Raw genomic sequence first — 21,049 nt, 5'->3', positions numbered from 1 at the left:
CGCATGTGCCTCATGGCTGCTGCCAAGACTTGATTCTACCATAAAATAAAGTAAAAATGAAAAGTGGAATAACCTTGGAGGTCAATCATCACCCCGGAAGTGGATAGCAGACGTCATGTAGTATATGTGTACCAAATTTCAGGTCAATAGGTCAAATGGTTTGTGAGCTATAAGTGATTTAAAATCCTGGACAGACAAACGCACAGCCATGGTAGCATATTATATATAAAGATTATATTGGAGGTGATCTGCAATTAAACTTTTGTCTTTATATTTATTTTGTGCTTTAATTAATAAGATACAATCTGTTAATATTAACTTGATCTAGATAGTTATGTTTCTGGTCTCAACGATTAAGGTGGGGGGTTTAATCTGTGTTTTTTGTTTAAGGGTTAAGCTTCGTTAAGGATGTTAAATACAGGTCTGCAGGGCAATGGCCTACACAAGGTAAACCAACACCAGACTAAATATATGGAACTGCAGGGTGAATGTTATGTTCCCTAATGTCACCATTGCCTCCATATCTCTTACACCTTAGTGTGGGAAAGACAGACAGATAACTGGAATATTCCACCATGCCTTGGCTCTAGAAAATGTTAAAAGGTAGATTTTGAAATTAGCCCTATTTTTAACTTGTATTCAGTGTAAATAATGCATATGTACAGTATTATAGGTATGGTAATATGTAAATATTTGCAATGGTGAGGGACAGGTTAACAGACGAGATTAGACAGGAGTCCCTGTGGACTATGATGTTTGCTGATGACATCGTGTTCTGTAGCGATAGTAGGGAGCAGGTTGAGGAGACCCTGGAGAGGTGGAGGTATGCTCTAGAGAGGAGAGGAATGAAGGTCAGTAGGAACAAGACAGAATACTTGTTTGTAAATGAGTGGGAGGTCAGTGAAATGGTGTGGATGCAGGAAGTAGAGTTGGCGAAGATGGATGAGTTTAAATACTTGGGATCAACAATACAGAATAATGAGGGGTATAGAAGAGAGATGAAAAAGAGAGTGCTGGCAGGATGGAATTTGTCAGGAGTAATTTGTGACAGATGGATATCAGCAAGAGTGAAAAGGAATTTCTACAGGACGATAGTGAGAAAAGCTGTATTATGTGGGTTGGAGACAGTGGCACTCACCAAAAAATAAGAGATAGAACTGGAGGTGACAAATTTAAAGATGTTAAAATTTGCATTGGGTGTGACGAGGATGGATAGGATTAGAAATGAGTACATTAGAGGGTCAGCTCAAGTTGGACTGTTGGGAGACAAAGTCAGAGAGGCGATATTGCATTGGTTTGGACATGTGCAGAGGAGAGATGCTAAATGCCAGAAGTGATTCTACTCCGTTGGGCCCCTGAGCAAAGCCCTTAACTTGCAATTACTCTGTCCTGGGTATGATGTTAATCTGCAACCAGCCCAGCAAGCAGGCCCTCTAACCTGCAGGGAAAACTTGGGGGTTGGTGGCAGGACTGGAACTTCAGCCACTGTAAAAAAACTCACACTGTTCAGTGTGGTGCTGAGGTGTCACCCGTTGGATGGCTACACTTGGATCTGAACCTGGGTGTTTTGGCGTATGGTGGGTGCGGCAACGTGCTGTAATTAGCACATGCTCCCAAACTCTCCTCCTCTGTCTTTGGTACTTTTCAGCTGGCCAGAGCGCATTGATCCAAGGAGTTGCTTGATTAGCTTAAAAGGGTTGTTCAGGGATGCTGTTTTCTTCCTTGCCCTCTCAGTTCTCCTCCTTCTGTGCCCCTCTACTCTCTGCATCATCAACACTTTCTTCTTGAGTATTGCTCAAAGCTGTGCAAGAGCTGCTCTTTGTGCCTCCTCTCCTGCCTTGAGCTAGTTCTTTAGCTGCTGGATCCTTACTGCTCAATGGTTCAAAGTACAAGCTCAAGGTGCTGGCTTGGAATCCACTGTCCAAAACCTTTCAAGGGCAAACTAGTGATAATAGTTTCCATTGTTTACAGCCAACGGTCCACACTTTTTTTTGAAAATGCTTTCAGCATTCTAACGACATCTCCATCAAACTGTTGCCACTCATTCTTCTTGCTGGATTGGGGCCAGCAGATCCTTCAAACAGTTTTTTTTTACTTACTTATTTTTGTTCAAACACTGCATAATGTTATCTTTTGTAACAGGTTCATGGTCAGTGTGCAAACTACTCCATAGTAATGAAGGGAATCCCCTTGACTGAACACAATAATCTGACTAAAAATGTATAATAAATTGCATATGAGGAATATTATCAGTTAGGATATGCATATCTAACAAATGTGAATGCTGACTTCTATTAGAGTGAGCACCAATCTCCCATCAGTCACTACACACTCCTGCTGGCAGCTGGGAATAGAAGTTCTTTTGGTAACACTGCCACAGCATCATCCCCAGGCTTACTATTAGAACAACAAAATACAGCAGTGTATTCTAAGAGCCTAATGAGACAGATGACTTCACTTTTCTGTTTTTTTTTCAAGAAACTCCTCCAAAAAGTATACAACCTGGGAACAAGACCTGAATGCTGTTAGTATCACAGCATTACATTCCTCATCATCACTGAAAGGATGCCCTATACAGATAAGCACTAATTCCTTTGTGGGGTTCCTGTTTATTTGTTTCCTCAAAAAGTCTCAGCCCTACTTCTCGAGCCCTTCTGATTTAAAGGATGCACTCTTCTTCCTTACCCTACCAGACATCTGACCCTGTTGAGATGGTGAAGTGCTTGCAGCCATTCGTCTTTCAGTCCTGCCTATAAAGAGCTTTCAGTAATGGCACTAAAATCTATATTGTCATATGATGTGACACATCAGTTTCTCACTATTTTGTTTAGCCAAAAAATGCTAGTACTATTTATTTCTGTTTTCAGAAATTATTGTGGCCGGCTTTGTGGAGATCTGATGAGAGGGTCCTTTTCGGTGGTTTCAGGTGTATCCCCTTTTCCAGTGTGGACCATAAATATAGGAAAGGCCTTACACATACCATTGTGGGAATGCAGTTGAAGTAAATCAACAAACAATAAAAAGAAAAGAGCTTTGTGATCTAATGTGGAGGCTTTCTCTAGGCTGTACATGATTACCTGCCACAACAAGGCACTGTGTGTAATCAGACAAAGAAGTAAACTGAGGTCCTCAGGAAAAATACTATAGTGTAGATATGTTCAACAACGGTAAAGGTGAGAAGCTGTTTAGCATTCCCAAACATACATCTGCTGTCATCAATAGAGTGGTTGGTCTGCTTTGGTTTCCTGGTTTATACTTTGATCATCATCAGTAACATGTATGGACTGGTCCTGTTTTCTGAGTTAGTCATGATTGTCATTGATAAAGTTGCCACACTACTTTGGATTAACCGAGCAGACAGTATTGCTCACTGGAAATGTTTGGCTATTTAAGTATCCTTGTGTTACAAATCTCCAGTGACCAGCACTCATACAATTGAGATCGCACTGGGACAGGCAGAGGAGTGGCACCATCCGGGTCTGCTGATAAACCATTTCTGCTCAGTTGGCTGAATTGCCATTTATTACTACATGCTGCAAATTTTGTAATTAGTGTTTGTGCTGTGTTCTTTCAAGGCTTCTTTATTCGCTTTTTAATTATTTAAATTAATTGGCAATTGCAAGTAAAAATTATGTTGCGTTCGTAGCCTTCAGCAAACTAAAACATCAGACTTAATCAAAATGCAAAACTGTTACAAATGGAGAGTCTATTTCGGCTAGTTTATTTTGCGAACAGTAAAAAACAGCATAAATCCAAAACATTTGCTGCTAAGTGGCAGTTGCAATATTCAATGAATCATTTGAGATCATACCATAAATTCCTGCCCTATCCATTATCCAGGCAATCTCGAAAACACTGGACCTCTCAATATGAGTATTCTCAATTTTATTCTGTCGCACACATACCTCTGCTTCCGCATTAATTCAATCAATCAAATATTTATGCCCTCATTGAGCTATAAGAAATCAACAAGATTCAAAGTTTTAGAGAACTTTGAAACTCTTTAAGCTGTTCAATCAATGAAAATGCTGGGATTTTTTTTACTAGGCTAGGTTTTCTTCTGCATTATTCAAAACTGAAATGAATGTTTAAGCATAGAGACTGGCTTAACATGCATTGAATGTTTAAATGTGAGATGAAATTAAGCAATGAGTAATTCCTTTACTAATAACAGCTTCACATGTAGAGCAAGTCCAAATGGGCATCAGACTGCATGGATAACAAAGACACTAGCAAGACAGACTAGTAGAAACATTTTTACTTTCCACCCTCTTCCACCATAAGCTATCATCTATGGGAGAGAAGCGAAAGCTTCAGACTTGTGAAAAATTTCGCTCTCCAGTTTTCGACAGATCTTGATGTTTTAGGGTCCCCTGATACCGAAAACATCAATATCTCGATGATGGGTGTGTGTCTGTCAATGCCTGTGTGTCACAATTTCTTGAGGACCATCTAGAGCTAAAACATCTGGACGGAAAAACAGCAGACTTGAAACTTAAACCTGTTATGAGATAACGTTGTGCTGATTAGTTTTTGAGAAAATTGTGCAAGAGAAAGAGGTACTCTAGAGGAATCCTCAAATACTGTAATTTTTCAATTAATTATGAATTCTTCATATAGGTCAGAATCAGGGCGGTAAATAATTGCTGAAATGTTATAGAATATTTTGGGTAACTTGGTTCCAGGGCGCAAAGCCTACTGACTTATCCATCCAAATTTCTTTTCTATTGGTTTGGAAAACAAGATGTCTTTTAAAGGTGTTGTGATGTGAAATTTTCCATATAAATTGATCAATATTTTGTATGTCTTTATTTGTAACTTAGACAAAGCAATGTAATATTAGTTTTTCATTAGCGAGAAGCATTCATGTTTACCACCTAATACTAAGACAGGGTACTGAATTTTACGACAGGGTTGGTGAAAGTGCCTCAAACAAGTTTGGCAAATGTTTCTCTGCTGGAGTCTCTCAGTCAACCCCCAAAGGAAAGCCAGAGATTGCCTAGGTGGCAAGCTTCACCTTAACACATGATTTTAGGGGCAGGTGTGAAGGTGTTCTCAAAAGCCTTTAAGTACCATGATGCCCTATTGGTTCTAGGGGTTGGACAGAAAATCTATAAATTTGTTTGCTTTACCTCTCTCTGTCTCTTACAAACATCAATGAAAAAGCATCTCTCTGTCACACCATGAACTGAAAAGGACAACACAATGAAGAGCACAGGGCAGCAGCCATATTGAGACAGGCATGCGGCCTGTTATGAAGAAAGCTGACCAAAAATGAAGACTTAACTAGAGACATTTTAAGTAACTAAGAAGTCTATGTGCCACATGAAACTACATATCAACATTTATTAGGTTGTATGGTTGCCAATATTAAAATGTACTTTGCATATTGTTATTATTTATTAATATTATCAATAATATATTATTTAAAGTGTAACTAAACTCCTGCTTGTCTTTTACTACACCTAATTACCTGAGAATATAGATGTAGAAGGGAAGGTGGTTAAAAGTTAAATTTTGCAATACTTTTTAAACAGTTGTAAGTCTGTGAGATTTGAGTCATTCTGACTAAGGCTACATATTAATAATACAAAAGGGGAAAGTAAAGTAAAATATCACTCTACAAAGACAAAACAAAACGCAACATTGCTTTTTATTGTGCCCTGTAATTCTGGTAGTCGGTTTCTGTGCGGTCCAAGATGTAGCTAGGGGCCTTGCAGAGAATCACAGGAATGTCAGTATACACTGAATACAGTCTTGAATGTGGTGGGCTATAAATAGGTACCCTCGGTTAACCAAAAAAAGGATATGGCTAGAAAGTGAATGTTAGGGTTTGTCATTTTACAAAATTTAAGCTGCATAGAACAAAACTCTCTGATGTTATGAAGGCAAAATTTGCTGCTAAGGAAAAATAAATTAATCGATTATCTTTGTCAGGTTAGGTTGGATATGTTGGGGACACTTCCAGAAAGTTAAGAAAAGTGCTTTATTATGTCAAGCTCAAAACAGATACTGTATATAACTGATAAAATACAGTGATCCCTCACTATATTGAGCTTCGACTTTCTCGGCTTCACTCCATCGCGGATTTTAAATGGAAGCATATCTAAATATATATCACGGATTTTTTGCTGGTTCGCGGATTTCTGCAGACAATGGGTCTTTTAATTTATGGTACATGCTTCCTCAGTTTGTTTGCCCAGTTGATTTCATACAAGGGACTCTATTGGCGGATGGCTTAGAAGCTACCCAATCAGAGCACGTATTACGTATTATATAAAACTCCTCAATGATATACGATATGCTTCCCGCGCGGTGCTTGATTGTTTGCTTTTCTCTGTCTCTCTCACTCTCTCTGCCTGACGGAGGGGATGTAAGCAGATGGGCTGTTTGCACAGAGGCTGTTTGCCTAGAGGATACGGATGCTCCTCTAAAAAATGGCGCTTTATCACGGTGCTTCGGCATACTTAAAAGCCCAAAAGCACGTATTGATTTTTTGATTGTTTGCTTTACTCTCGCGCTCTCTCTCTCTCTCTCTGACATTCTCTGCTCCTAACACGCATTCTTTGAAGAGGAAGATATGTTTGCATTCTTTTAATTGTGAGAGAGAACTGTCATCTCTGTCTTGTCATGGAGCACAGTTTAAATTTTTGACTAAAGGGTGTTATTTCATGTCTAGAGGGCTCTAATAATTTTAACAGTGTGGGAGAGTTTATAAGGGCTTAAAATATATAAAAATAACCATACAAACATATGGTTTCTACTTCGCGGATTTTCACCTATCACGGGGGGTTCTGGAACACAAACCCCGCGATCGAGGAGGGATTACTGTATATCTCAACAGCTGAAAGCTTTAGTACTTTTTAAATGAAATGTATTAAACTTTCACATATTATCATATTAATTATACCACACACGTATGTCTATTATAAGCCATGCACACCTTTGACAGGATGTCTTATGAACATTAAGAAACAAGACTTGTGTCATAGTCAGCAACATAGGATTTCTCAACTGAAAAACAAACTCAGAATCTTTTTATACTATGATATAAGGTGAAAAAATAAATACTACAAGGAAAGGCAAAGGCCCATTTTTAAATAAAGTTTGGTAGTGTAATGCAGATACTTGTGTGCAGAGGAGGAAAAGTGGATGGCAAAAGAGTTTGGAGGTATTGTAAGAAAAGTGGAGGAGTAAACCTAGAAAGGTTCACTGAAATGCATTTGAATGCGATGGAGGAAGACCAATGGCAATGCAGTGTCAGAAATGGAATCCTCATGACTACAAACACCCAGAACACATACAAATATATAATAAACAAACATTAATACAACACTGGATTGGTTGTGACCTCTCTGTATGTTTTTCAAATCTACCAGTTTGGTCATCAGATAATGAGCGGATGATGTGCTCCACACTCAAGGACTGGTTTTTGCTCTACAGAAACTGATGCTGGATGTTCGTATGGAACAAATGACCATCTACCAGCTATTCAAGATGAAAACAGGAGACTATGATGCAGATGGCACTGGGCAAATAAAAAACAGGCTATAACCAGAAAGAATAAGGTGGTACAACAGACAGAGACAGGAAAAGGTCAGATTACTAGTTAAAATATTAGATGAAAGGTTCCAACACTAATTTCATATGAAAAGCACCTTTTAGCCTCCATTAACAGTACTAAGAAAGAAAAGATTTTGTTTTTCAGAAAAGAGTCCAAAACTAGGATGTCATGAAACAGTGGTGGCATCTTAAATACCAAACTGTGTGCTGACTGATGCATCACAATCAACACTGCAAAATGAAAGCAGCATCAAACTAGTGGTACCCATGAAAAGCAGACTCCAAAATAGTGATAGTATGATATCATAGACATAGTGGTAAAAATAATTGACATTCAGAAGTAGAAAATAGGCAAAAAAAAGAATCTACACATCCAACACTCATGCACATGTCATTGGACAGCAATATGATAGCTTGCATGTAAACAGGAATCAGTGGGTTTATGGGCCCTGATTTTAATTAGGTTAGGCTCAGTCTTGCCTTAAAACCATATTCCAAAAAGCAGTTTATTATAATTAAAAGTGGTCTGTCTGACATACTGTTTGAGGTCTGGTTTTTAAAATTGCCCCATGACTGGCAAGGCAATACATGCAAACTGACAGCTTATGTGGGCTTAGCCACAAAATGATCTCAAACAATTTTGAGCATGAAAAACACTGTAAGTCTTAGAAAACATCCATCTCCATGATATATGCCTCCACCTCACCCATGCACTGTTAGTAAGGCTGAACATTATTATTTAAATTCCCTGCCTGCAGTTTTGTAAAAGGAAGGAAGATTTTGCCATCTAACGCTGTCAGAATTCAGGGCAGACAATACAAGTAGGTTAAGAGCCTATGTTATAATATAGCAGCCCAACACACACATATACACACTCAAACACACACACACAGCTCACACAAGCAGACAAAAAATGTCACTCTGAGAACAGTTAATCTACAGACTCATAAGGCAAAGTGCTTCCGTCACACAAATGCCTGCAGCATGCTGTCTGGGACTATGAAACATTCATAGGGCGTCTTCTGCCAAGGTCATCTTCAGATATGACAGTGTGGTGCACGGCTTGTGTCTTCCAATGTGACCTGCTGTTTAAGTGGCATATGGACAAGCATGCCAATGAGATTAAATGGGGTATAAAGGTCCTGTAATGTATGTAAGTGATGCCGACCTTACTAATTTAGAAAGATTCAAGGTTACTCTTTGTGAACTTCAATAAGAAAAAAACAGTAATGAAAAAGGATCCTAGTCAGAAAATAGAAGCAAAAGCAAGCAACATCAAACCCCTCATGGCACTCACACCCCACCCATCTCTTCCAAAACCACCCCGTAAAAGGGGTCCCTTAAGGACTGAAAGTTATTGATGCCCATGTATAATGAGGAGAGAGGTGACACAAATGCAGAGATTCCAAAAGCAGAGAGAAATAAATGGAAAAGACAGTAATTAGTGACTAAGATTAGGAACCCAACACACATGACCAGGGAAACAGACACTTTTCATAACCAATAAATTTCCAACAAGGATAAGTTTAGCTTTGCAGCAGTTGTACTAAGATAAAATAAGCTCTGCTGGATAAAGTAATTGTAAGAGTAGAGAGGTCCAGGAAAGGAAATGTATGACACAAAGAATAACAATGTCGGAATAAATAGAGGACAGACAGTTAAGAGTAGAAATCGGTAATTCTGACATAAATTTAGCTTTCTCTACACTTAGATTATGTCTGGTGGCAAAAAACACTTGACGCTGATGAAATATAAGTATTAAACTCTTGAGGATAATGATAATTGAGTATTACAACTTTACTTAATACAACTAGATGAAAGCATACATACTTTCATTAATTTATTTTCCCAGTCTTCTTAATTCAAGCACAAGATAGCAATGAGGCAGAGACTGCACTGGCACAAAGCACGAATGATATTGCACCAATCCATCATAGGTTGTACTTACTTTAACACCCAGACACATTCCTACCTGGCCAGTGTGGGCTTTCCAATCAACCTGCCCCATATGAAATTTCTACAAACTCAGAAACTGAATATTGTACTTTTGCCCACTATAAAATCATGTTATCTAGGATCACACTCCTCTTTTCTTGGAGCTTGAATCATTATGCCCTAAACACACATTTTATCGCTAGCATCGTAACCCTCTGATGTTAGCAGATGTGAACTTTAAAGGCTTTATCCACAAACAAATTCAATATTTTTGCATCCTCCAAGATTCTGCAGGAACATTTTGAGAAACTCTGAAGGTATTTTTTTAAGAGGACAGATTATTTCATAACTCTCTGACAAAAATAAATTGGACACCAAAAAGAATTAAGAGTTAATCTGTCAGAATTCCAGAATAGGTCATGAATACGCCATTTCTCCAAATGAAGCGTTTTACAGGACAGACCATACAATCAGAATTTAATCTTTTGACAACAAAAGAAACAGAAAAATTCATCTTTAAATCACTGCATCACTATTATGAACATGGAGCCAAGCAAAATGACACCTTTTATTGGCTAACTAAAAAGATTACAGCTTCCCTGAAGAAGGGGTCTGAGTTGCCTTGAACACTTGCATATTGTAATCTTTTTAGTTAGCCAATAAAAGGTGTCATTTTGCTTGACTTCTCCTTACATTCATAATGGCTAACATGGTATAACACCCTAGTACTATGAACATTGAGAAAAGTCTAAGTTTAGCTCAACAGGTCCAGAAGCAGGAGGTTTATAATGTAGTAACAGAAATTACCCATGTAACTGGAGATAAAGTCATGAAAAATAAAAATATTACCTATACATATACATATTTCAGTCAGTTTAAAGAAGATAAGACACAGTCTGAGTTTTTTAAAGCAATACAAATACCACAGTTTAATACTCTTAGTGCAAAGAACCTAACATATCTCTGACGCTCTCTGATATACTGGATGCCTGTAAAATCACACCAAAATGGGAAAGCAGCAGGCCCTGACAGCTACCCATTGGAATTATACAAAAATCAACTAAGTTAGCGCCATTATTAACAACATTCATAGAAGCTAGAGACAACACAATCTAATCACAAACTTTTTTCAAACATTATCATTTTTCCAGAGAAAAATGAGAACTTAATATAATGTGCATCATAAAGACCTATTTCACTTCTAAATAATGCTGTTAAGATACTCTCCAAAGGTGTAGCTAGAGGGAATAAGAAAGTGCTTCTTTCTGTAATATCAAATGACCAAACCGGATTCATTAAAGGTAAACACTTAGCTTCAAACCTCCGACATATGGTTAATGTAATATACTCACCCACAAAATCAAACATGCCAGAAATCTTATTATCTTTGGACACAAAAAAAGACTTTGACAGAGTCAAATAGAACTGTCTGTTCACTACATTGCACAAATTCAGGTTTGGCCCAAATATATGTGCACAGATAAAATTACTTTATACCAGTCCAGAAGCCTCAGTTTGTATTAACAACACAAACGTAGACCATTTTAAATTAGAATGTGGCAATCGATAATCTCTTAGAGGATTTGTCCAAAACTAATTTTAAAACATGGAAAGATTAAATTAAAACCTTTTAAGAATAACTATTCATCTAGGGGCAAAAGACATTTTTCTTTCTTTTTTCTCTGCTGTTGGCTGTCCTGTCTTTCTCTTGGGTGGGAGACACATTTTTATACTTTCAGACTTGTTTTTTTCTGATATATATATACACACACACACACACACAAAGGGGAATCAACCTAAACTTAGAAAATGCGATTTATTAGGAATTGGAATGAACCTTAGCAAAACTGATAATGTAATTTCTCAATGTAGTCTCCACCCTTCTTAATGCACTTGTACCACCTACCTGGAAGTGCCTGGATTCCAAGCGGCTCAAGGATTCCTTTTGTTGCAAGACAATGGTCGCCCACACACTGCTAAGAACACAGAGGACAAGACAAAACCTTTTATTCTTCAGGGATCCAAGTACTTCCAGGAAGGTGGCGCAAGTGATTTGTGAAGGGTGGAGACTACATTGAGAAATGACATTATCAGTTTTGCTAAGGTTCGTTCCATTTTCTAATAAATCCCATTTTCTAACTTTAGCTTGACTCCCCTCGTGTATGTATATATATCTATACTAATAAAAGGCAAAGCCCTCACTCACTCACTCACTCACTCATTCACTGACTCATCACTAATTCTCCAACTTCCCGTGTAGGTAGAAGGCTGAAATTTGGCAGGCTTATTCCTTACAGCTTACTTACAAAAGTTAGGCAGGTTTCATTTCGAAATTCTACGCGTAAGGGTCATAACTGGAAGCTATTTTTCTCCATATAATGTAATGGAGTTGAGTTGGAGATGGCCGTGGGGGGCGGAGTTTCGTGTGACATCATCACGCCTCCTACGTAAGTACGTAGAGAACAAGGAAGAACTCCAAACAGCGATGAGCACAAAACGCCATTTCACAATTGAGAAGGCAGAAAAACATTATGAAGCAAATATATATATGTTATATATGTATGTGTGTATATGTATATATATATAACTGTGTATATATATGTGTATAGATGTATATATATATATATATATATATTTATATATATGTATATATATATGTTTATATATGTGTCTGTGTGTGTGTGTGTATATATATATATATACAAACAAAACAATTACATTGTCAATCATGTTACGTTATTATTAAAATGTTTCCTTTTCTTTTTACTTCTCCGCTGCCAATCGCAGGTATTTTGATATATATATATATATCTATAATAATAAAAGGCAAAGCCCTCACTCACTCACTCACTCACTCACTCACTCACTCATCACTAATTCTCCAACTTCCCATGTAGGTAGAAAGCTGAAATTTGGCAGGCTTATTCCTTACAGCTTACTTACAAAAGTTAAGCAGGTTTCATTTCGAAATTCTACGCGTAACGGTCATAATGGTCGATAACGTTCGACAACGTCCGCCATGTTGAACTTTCTTATTTATGGCCCTATCTTCACGAAATTTGGTAGGCGTCTTCCCTGCGCTAACCGAAACCGATGTACTTACTTATTTCGATGGTATGATGCCACTGTCGGCCGCCATATTGAACTTTCCAACATCACCAATTTTCAAACTTCCCGTGTAGGTAGAAGGCTGACCCCAACTTCACGAAATTTGGTTGGTGGCTTCCCTCAGCTAACCAAAACCGATGTACGTACTTACTTTGGTGGTATGATGCCACTGTCGGCCGCCATATTGAATTTTCCAAACGTCACTAATTCTCCAACTTCCTGTGTAGGTAGAAGGCTGAAATTTGGCAAGCCCATTCCTTACAGCTTACTTACAAAAGTTAAGCAGGTTTCATTTTGAAATTCTATGCGTAACGGTCATAATGGTCAACAACGTCCGCCATGTTGAACTTTCTTATTCATGGCCTCATCTTCACGAAATTTGGTAGGCGGCTTCCCTGCGCTAACCGAAACCAATGTACATACTTATTTCGGTGGTATGACGCCACTGTCAGCCACCATATTAAACTTTCCAACGTCACTAATTCTCCAACTTCCGTGTAGGTAGAAGGCTGAAATTTGGTACTTATTTCGGTGGTATGATGCCACTGTCGGCCGCCATATTGAACTTTTAATGGAAACCGATGTCCGTACTTATTTCGTTAGTATAACACCACTGTCGGCCACCATATTGAACTTTCCAACGTCACTAATTCTCCAACTTCCCGTGTAGGTAGAAGGCTGAAATTTAGAAGGCCCATTCCTTACAGCTTACTTACAACAGTTAAGCAGGTTTCATTTCGAAATTCTACGTGTAACGGTCATAACGGTCAACAACGTCCGCCATGTTGAACTTTCTTATTTACGGCCCCATCTTCACGAAATTTGGTAGGTGGCTTCCCTAAGCTAACCGAAACCAATGCACATACAGTACTTATTTCGGGGTATGATGCCACTGTCAGCCGCCATATTGAACTTTCCAACATCACTAATTCTCCAACTTCCCATGTAGGTAGAAGGCTGAAATTTGGCAGGCTCATTCCATACAGCTTACTTACAAAAGTTAAGCAGGTTTCATTTCGAAATTCTATGCATATTGATCATAACGGTCAACAACGTCTTCCATGTTGAACTTTCTTATTTATGGCCCCATCTTCTCGAAATTTGGTAGGCGGCTTCCCTGCACTAACCAAAACCAATGTACGTACTTATTTCGGTGGTATGATGCCACTGTCGGCCGCCATATTGAACTTTTCAACAGTCTTTGTTACTTATGGGCCCATCTTCAAGAAATTTGGTACACGGGTTCCCAACGCTAACTGAATCCTACTTACGCATATATACGCCCATAGCCTGCACCTCGTCACGCGTGAGGTGGCGTTGTGTCCCCATCTCAACGCCTCCCACGTTGTTGGCTGGCTGCCTGCCTATATAAGACTGTCCGTCGCTCCGGTCTCTACATTCCCTTCCTTGCTTCGCCACGGGATTCACGTCTCCCTACTGATAACTACAGCCCTAATTTGTTTAATCCACGGCTTCTCCGCTGTTTTATTGTTTGTTTATTACAATTATAGGTATTGTATAGGTATTTTACAATTACTTTACATTGCTCAGGTACCCATTTCCTTTATCATTCCAACCCCCATTACCATGTCTATCGAGATGATCACTATCGATCAAAGAACTGTCACTTACCGATTGGTTTCCTGCCCGGAGATACCACCTACCTTTTCCATTCTCTTTGTTACATATTGCACGGCCATATCAGGCTCACTCTTGATATCCGGAGGAAGATTCTGTCTTATGTATTGAATGACTGGGACAGGTTCAAGGTGTGGACTGATTACGGTACAGGAGATAATTATACTACACAGGAGCACTATAAGAGTGAAATGCTTAAGCCCTTCACCTATGGTTCTGCATGTGAGTTGATGGCTGCCACTGAATTGTTCGGTTGTCGCTTTCAAGTGTACCAAATGGCCAAATAGTTTACACCTTTCGACAACCGCCAATGCCTCTTAAACATCTTAGATTCACAGGTGACGATTTCAGTAGTGGACACTTTGATGTTTATGAATGTTTAAACTCTCAAAAGCTGGATGTGACTTTATCAATGAAACCGGTTGTGTGCTTACAATGCTTGACAGATGCCAAATGTCACTTCAACACAACAAATCCTGCAAATACTGTCATAATTGAAACAAACCATGAAACTCAAACCGATTATGACAGCAGCAATCCAAGCTATGACATTTGAGACAAGATTACTGTTCACATGGCCAACTGTAAGTTACATGCTCAAGAGTAAGCTCAGCGCACAGCTTGGTCATGTTACAACCGGAGGGCCGAACTGACAACATGGTATACAAAGAGATCCTTAACAAATAATTATTGGCATATTTTCCCTCAGTTTAAAAGGTTTAATTTTCTTCTTAATAAAAATTTTAAGTAGTACGCACAAGTAAGCTGGTATTTTGCTAGTATATATATATATACAGATATATAAATATATATATATATATAAATAGATAGATATGACAACAACACTCATATCAATGACAAAACAATTACATTAACAATCATCTTACGTTATTTTTAAAATGTTTGCTTTTCTTTTCATAAGCTGGTATTCTGCTAGTGTATATATATATATATATATATATATATATATATATATATATATATATATATATAGATATATATATATATATATATAGATATAGATATAGATATAGTCACGCATGCGCAAGTAGGAGACCGCGGACGGACCTTAAACCGCTTCGAAAGACGTTCGCCGGTAGGGAGTGGCGGGTACTAACCTTTCTCCTTTGTCTTCCAGGAAAAGAGACGCCCCGCCATCATAGCCTTCCCGCAGTACGTCCACTTCCGCCCTTCCTCTGCCATCTTTCCTGACGTCAGCAGTCCCATCCTCGCTCACGGTTCCTTCCCAGCATTCCTCCACTTCCGCTCCTCCCCTATAAAATGGCCGCCGACGCCTCTGAAAGGCGTTGCGCATATGAACTGTTTTGTTTATATTTTCTTGTCCAACTTTTGAGTTTATTGTGGATAATTTGCAATATACGGGGCCGGAAAACCCCAAACCTTTATGTTGTTTGTTGCTACATCTTTTACAGTGGCGTAGTCGGCAGGATTCCAGCCCAAGAGAGATGACTGAAGGACAAGACCTAAATACAGTGCTGCAGGGAAAGAATGCCCAGATCCTGGCCCTGCAGCAGGCATAAGCCGCAACCACCCGCGAATTGGAGGAAACGAAGGCCAGGTTGGCAGAAGCCTGAAGGGTAAGACCTGATCCGCCTCGTCCAACGCCTCCGCTTCTGGTACCCATGACAGAGGTGGATGACATCGAGTTCTACCTGGGCATCTTCGAACGGACGGCCACCCGGCACGAGTGGCAGCGGTCCGAGTGGGCATCCATTCTGGCGCCCTACCTGAAGGAACCCGTCCAGCGGGCTTATTACGACCTCCCCGAGGAGGAGGCCGCGAGTTATGACCTCCTAAAGCAGGAGATCCTGGCAAGCTACGGCATCACGCCGGGCCAGCAGGCGACCGAATGGCGGAGCTGGCAGTTTGACCCGGAAAAGCCGGCCCGTGCACAGGCCTTCGACTTCTGGGGGAAAATGGGACGCTGGTTACGGCCTGAAGGTCCCCAAGCCCGGAAGGTCGTTGAACAGATGGCCTGTGAGGGCCTGGTGAACGCCTTGCCCAGCTCCCTTGCCCAGCAGGTCCGGCACCATCCTTATAAGGATATGCCAGGCCTCCTGGAAGTCCTGGAGTGTCCGCTCGCGGTCTACCAAGCCGGGGGATCGGAAAGGCATGCTCGTGGGAACCGACAGGGACGGGCGGCCACCCCCGAGCCCTCTCGACGCGCTGCAGAAGCACCGCAGAGGCCTAAAGAAAAGCCGGCCGCCCTGTGCTGTTACAAGTGCGGCGAGACCGGCCATCTACTGCCAACCTGTCCCCTCAACACCCCCTCCAAGCCAATGGACTGCACCAGGGCCACCACCGAAAGGTACTGTACTCCGTCGCACCCGCTGGCAAGTCCAAACACGGGAGTGGTGTTATTAAATGGCCACTTGGTGGTAGCCTTATTTGACTCCGGCAGCAACATTACTATTGTCGCTCGCCGCTACGTATTACCGCGACAGTGGCTTACGCAGCACTTGCAAGTCACTTGTGTGCATGGGGAGACCAAGTCTTACCGTAGCGCCCGCTGTTACATCACGTGGAAGGGGCAAGTTTCCAACTTGACGGTCGCGGTGTTGTCCGATCCCCCCTATCCAGTAATTTTGAGACAAGACTGGTCACACAGGAAAAGCGGTAAGACGAACACCGCTCTCGGGGCCTCACTAGGTCTGGTTATGAGGGGGCAAGGCACCCTTCCCGCGGTCTGCACGCCATGTTCTGAGGCAAGCCATAATGGCGTAGGCACATCGGGGGAAGTTTCTCAGGCAACAGACTCTGACCCAGAAGTATCCGCCGGAGAAGGGACGAGCCAGGGAACACTTCTGCCAACCCGCTCACAAGACCCCCTGAGCAATTTGGACCATCAATTTCGGTCCACGCCTGCCTCATTTAAAAGGGAGCAGTGGAATGACGATTCCCTGCGGTTTGCACAGAATGCGATTGTTCTTCCAGGCAGCTCACAAGCTGGCGGTTCCATGCCACGCGAGCCCTTCTTTGTGCTGGAGAATGATCTGTTGTATCGGGTGGCAACCCATGAGGGTGAGGTGCGGAAATTGTTGTGGAGGTGCTAGTGCCGCGTACCTTCCGGCGGGAGGTATGTGAACTAGCTCACGCTCACCTCTTAGGCGCCCACCTCGGGGCCGAGTAAACATTGGAGAGAATCAAGCTCCGCTTTTACTGGCCTGGGATCAACGAGGAGGTCCGGCACTTCTGTCAATCTTGTCCGGAATGTCAGATTCGCCAGATTCCTAGGAGGGACCACGCTCCTCTCGTCCCAATAACCCTGATAGACATCCCGTTTGACCGAATAGGGGTGGACTTAGTAGGACCCCTGGAACCCTCAAACCGTGGCCACAAGTACATATTGGTCATGGTAGATTATGCAACCCGATACCCACAGGCGGTTCCCCAGCGCTCCGCTAACACCAAAAATATCGCATGGGAATTAGTCAACCTATTTTCAAGAGTGGGTATCCCCAAAGAAGTCCTCACAGACCAGGGTACTCCCTTCACCTCAGATACGTTCAGGGAGGTTGCCAAATTACTGCGAATAAAGCACCTGAAGACGTCTGTCTACCACCCCCAAACAGACGGGCTGGGAGAACGTTTTAACCAGACGCTTAAACAGATGCTCCGCAAGGTAGTCAGCGCCGATGGCAGGAATTGGGACCAGCTCCTACCGCTCGTGCTTTTTGCCTACCGGGAGGTGCCCCAGGCCTCTATGGGCTTCTCCCCTTTTGAATTATTGTACGGGCGACAACCCCGGGGACTTTTAGACATACTAAAAGAGGGCTGAGGCCCTTCCCTCCTCCAATATATTGGAGTATGTCGCTCAACTGCGCGACAGGCTCGCTAAAATCAGGCCTCCCCTAAAGGACCACGTGACTCGTATGCAGGCAGCGCAGGGGGATCGAGTGATGGTGCTCGTTCCCACCTCCCACTCCTAGTTGCTAGCTCACTAGCAAGGGCCATACGAGGTTAAGGAATTTAAGGGGCTCGTCGACTATTTAGTTAAACAACCTAATCGCCGACCGAGTGAGAGGATCTACCATGTTAATTTGTTAAAGCCTTGGAAGGACAGGGAAGAGTCTCCGACACTTGTAGATCCCTCTCCCTATTCGCCAGCACGTCTGCCCTTAACCTCGGTGACGAGCTGACACCCTTACAGCGGCGAGAGATAACCCAGGCTATCCACGCCATCCCCGAAGTAGTGAGCGAGTCACCGGGCCGGACCTCGCTGATTGCGCACGATATAGTCACGAACCCCGGAGTAATCGTCCAGGAGGGGCCCTATAGACTCCCGGAGGCAAAACGCGCCGCAGTGGAACTGGAGGTGCAACGGATGTTGGATATGGACATTATTGAGGAAAGCCATAGCCCTTGGTCCAGTCCTATCGTCCTCGTTTCCAAGCCGGACGGCTCCTGGAGGTTCTGCAACGACTTTAGACGTATAAACCAGGTCTCCAAGTTCGACGCTTACCCGATACCCCGCATTGACGACCTACTCGAGCGGCTGGGTGCGGCTCGATACTTGACTACTCTTGATATGACGAAAGGGTATTGGCAAATTCCCTTAACGGCATCTGCAAAAGAAAAAACGGCCTTTAGCACCCCTAGTGGACATTGGCAATACAAGGTCCTCCCATTTGGGCTGCACGGGGCCCCAGCGACCTTTCAACATCTGGTGGATAGAGTGCTGAAGCCCCACCAGTCCTATAGTGCCGCCTACCTGGATGACGTTGTCATCTATTCCGTCACCTGGGAGGAGCATCTATTGCAGGTTTCTGCTGTCCTCACGACACTGGCTAAGGCCGGCCTCCGCATTAACCCCCGTAAGTGTTTTTTTGGCTTAAAGGAGGCCAAGTATTTAGGCTACCTTGTGGGACGAGGACAGGTGAGACCCCAGTGTTCCAAAGTCAAAGACATCCTGGATTGGCCCCGTCCGAATACCAAGAGACAGGTGCAGGCTTTCTAGGGACTGGCGGGGTACTACCGCCGGATTCGTACCCCGTTTCTCCGAAAGGGCAGCACCTTGACTAATTTAACAAAGAAGGGTGCTCCCCTGCATGTGGTATGGAACCACAAGGCGGAACACGCATTCAATGACCTGAAAAAGGCCCTAATGTCGGCACCTGTATTAAGGACCCCTGATTTTGGGCTGCCTTTTATCCTCCAGACCGGCGCTTCGGACACAGGCCTGGGCGCCATGTTGAGCCAAAGCGTTGATGGTGTCGAACCCCCTGTGATGTACCTAAGCCGGAAACTGCTGGACCGAGAGGCCAGGTACACGGCAGTGGAGAGGGAAGCCCTGGCCATTAAGTGGGCCGTGACTTATCTCCGGTACTACCTGTTGGGTCGCGAATTCACTCTGGTGACTGATCACGCTGCGCTTCAGTGGATGTCCCTCCACAAAGAGTCGAATCCGCGGGTCACCAGGTGGTTTCTGGACTTACAACCCCATAAGTTCACGGTCACTTATCGCCGCGGCGGTCTTCAGGCCAATGCCGATGCCCTCTCTCGAATCCACGACCTCTTGGTTAGGTCCGCCCGACCTGACGGTCTTGGGCTGAGGGGGGGGTCGTGTCACGCATGCGTGAGTAGGAGACCGCGGACGGACCTTAAACCGCTTCGAAAGACGTTCGCCGGTAGGGAGTGGCGGGTACTAACCTTTCTCCTTTGTCTTCCAGGAAAAGAGACGCTCCGCCATCATAGCCTTCCCGCAGTACGTCCACTTCCGCCCTTCCTCTGCCATCTTTCCTGACGTCAGCAGTCCCATCCTCGCTCACGGTTCCTTCCCAGCATTCCTCCACTGAAAGGCGTCGCGCATATGAACTGTTTTGTTTATATTTTCTTGACCAACTTTTGAGTTTATTGTGGATAATATGCAATATACGGGGCCAGAAAACCCCAAACCTTTATGTTGTTTGTTGCTACATCTTTTACATATATATATATATATATATATATATATATATATATATATATATATATATAAATTCCCTGGTCTTTTTTCTATATTGATTTTGAAGTTATTTATTGCATAAGCTCTGCAGTTTTGTTTCTGCTTGATTGTATCTTACAAAACAAATGTGAATATTTCATAAAAACAGGACTTGAGGTGAGATTTCAATACTGGAGCACTGCTGACTCCATGGCACCTTCAATGTAAGCTGTTATTTCATATTTTTTGTTCATCATTCCATTTTAAAAGAAAATGATTTGGTTCTTAAGGTGCAAAATGCTCTCCCAGGAGTAACACATATAAAACATATTTTCTGAAAACCATACAAGAGAAACAGACCATTTACAAGCCTCATAGTATATCTAGGCCCAAGCAATGTGAATTATTTGCAATACAGTGCCACCTTCTGCTGCTCATTGATTGGCTGAATTGTTATTTATGAATTTTCTATTTGAAGGGAAAGTTTTTCTGTATTTAAGGATATATACCAAAAGAAATAAAAACGTTAGGATGCTAACACACAGAAAAAATCCTGCTTCATTTTCTCAGTGTATGGCTCACTGAACACACACACACACACATGCACAGGAATGGGATGAACAAAGGGGACAAGAAATCCAAATTGAAGCAGAAATCATAGCTGGCTGTTGCTTTCTTTTCACTACATTACTTTATCATCCTGAAAAGCATCTCTATCACATACAAAAATAGCACACCTGTCTACTCAAAGCATTACTACCTCAAGCAGTGAGCCATCTGTGTCACTCACTTCTCAACTAAAGTACAACAAATAAAGAGAATGCAGATTCATTTATTTTTAAAATAGAGGGTTGTGTAAGG

Source organism: Polypterus senegalus, chromosome 1 (genome assembly GCF_016835505.1).
Source record: "Polypterus senegalus isolate Bchr_013 chromosome 1, ASM1683550v1, whole genome shotgun sequence".
NCBI lineage: Eukaryota > Metazoa > Chordata > Cladistia > Polypteriformes > Polypteridae > Polypterus > Polypterus senegalus.
The sequence above is the reverse complement of the archived record's forward strand: the minus strand, read 5'-3'. Positions refer to the sequence as shown.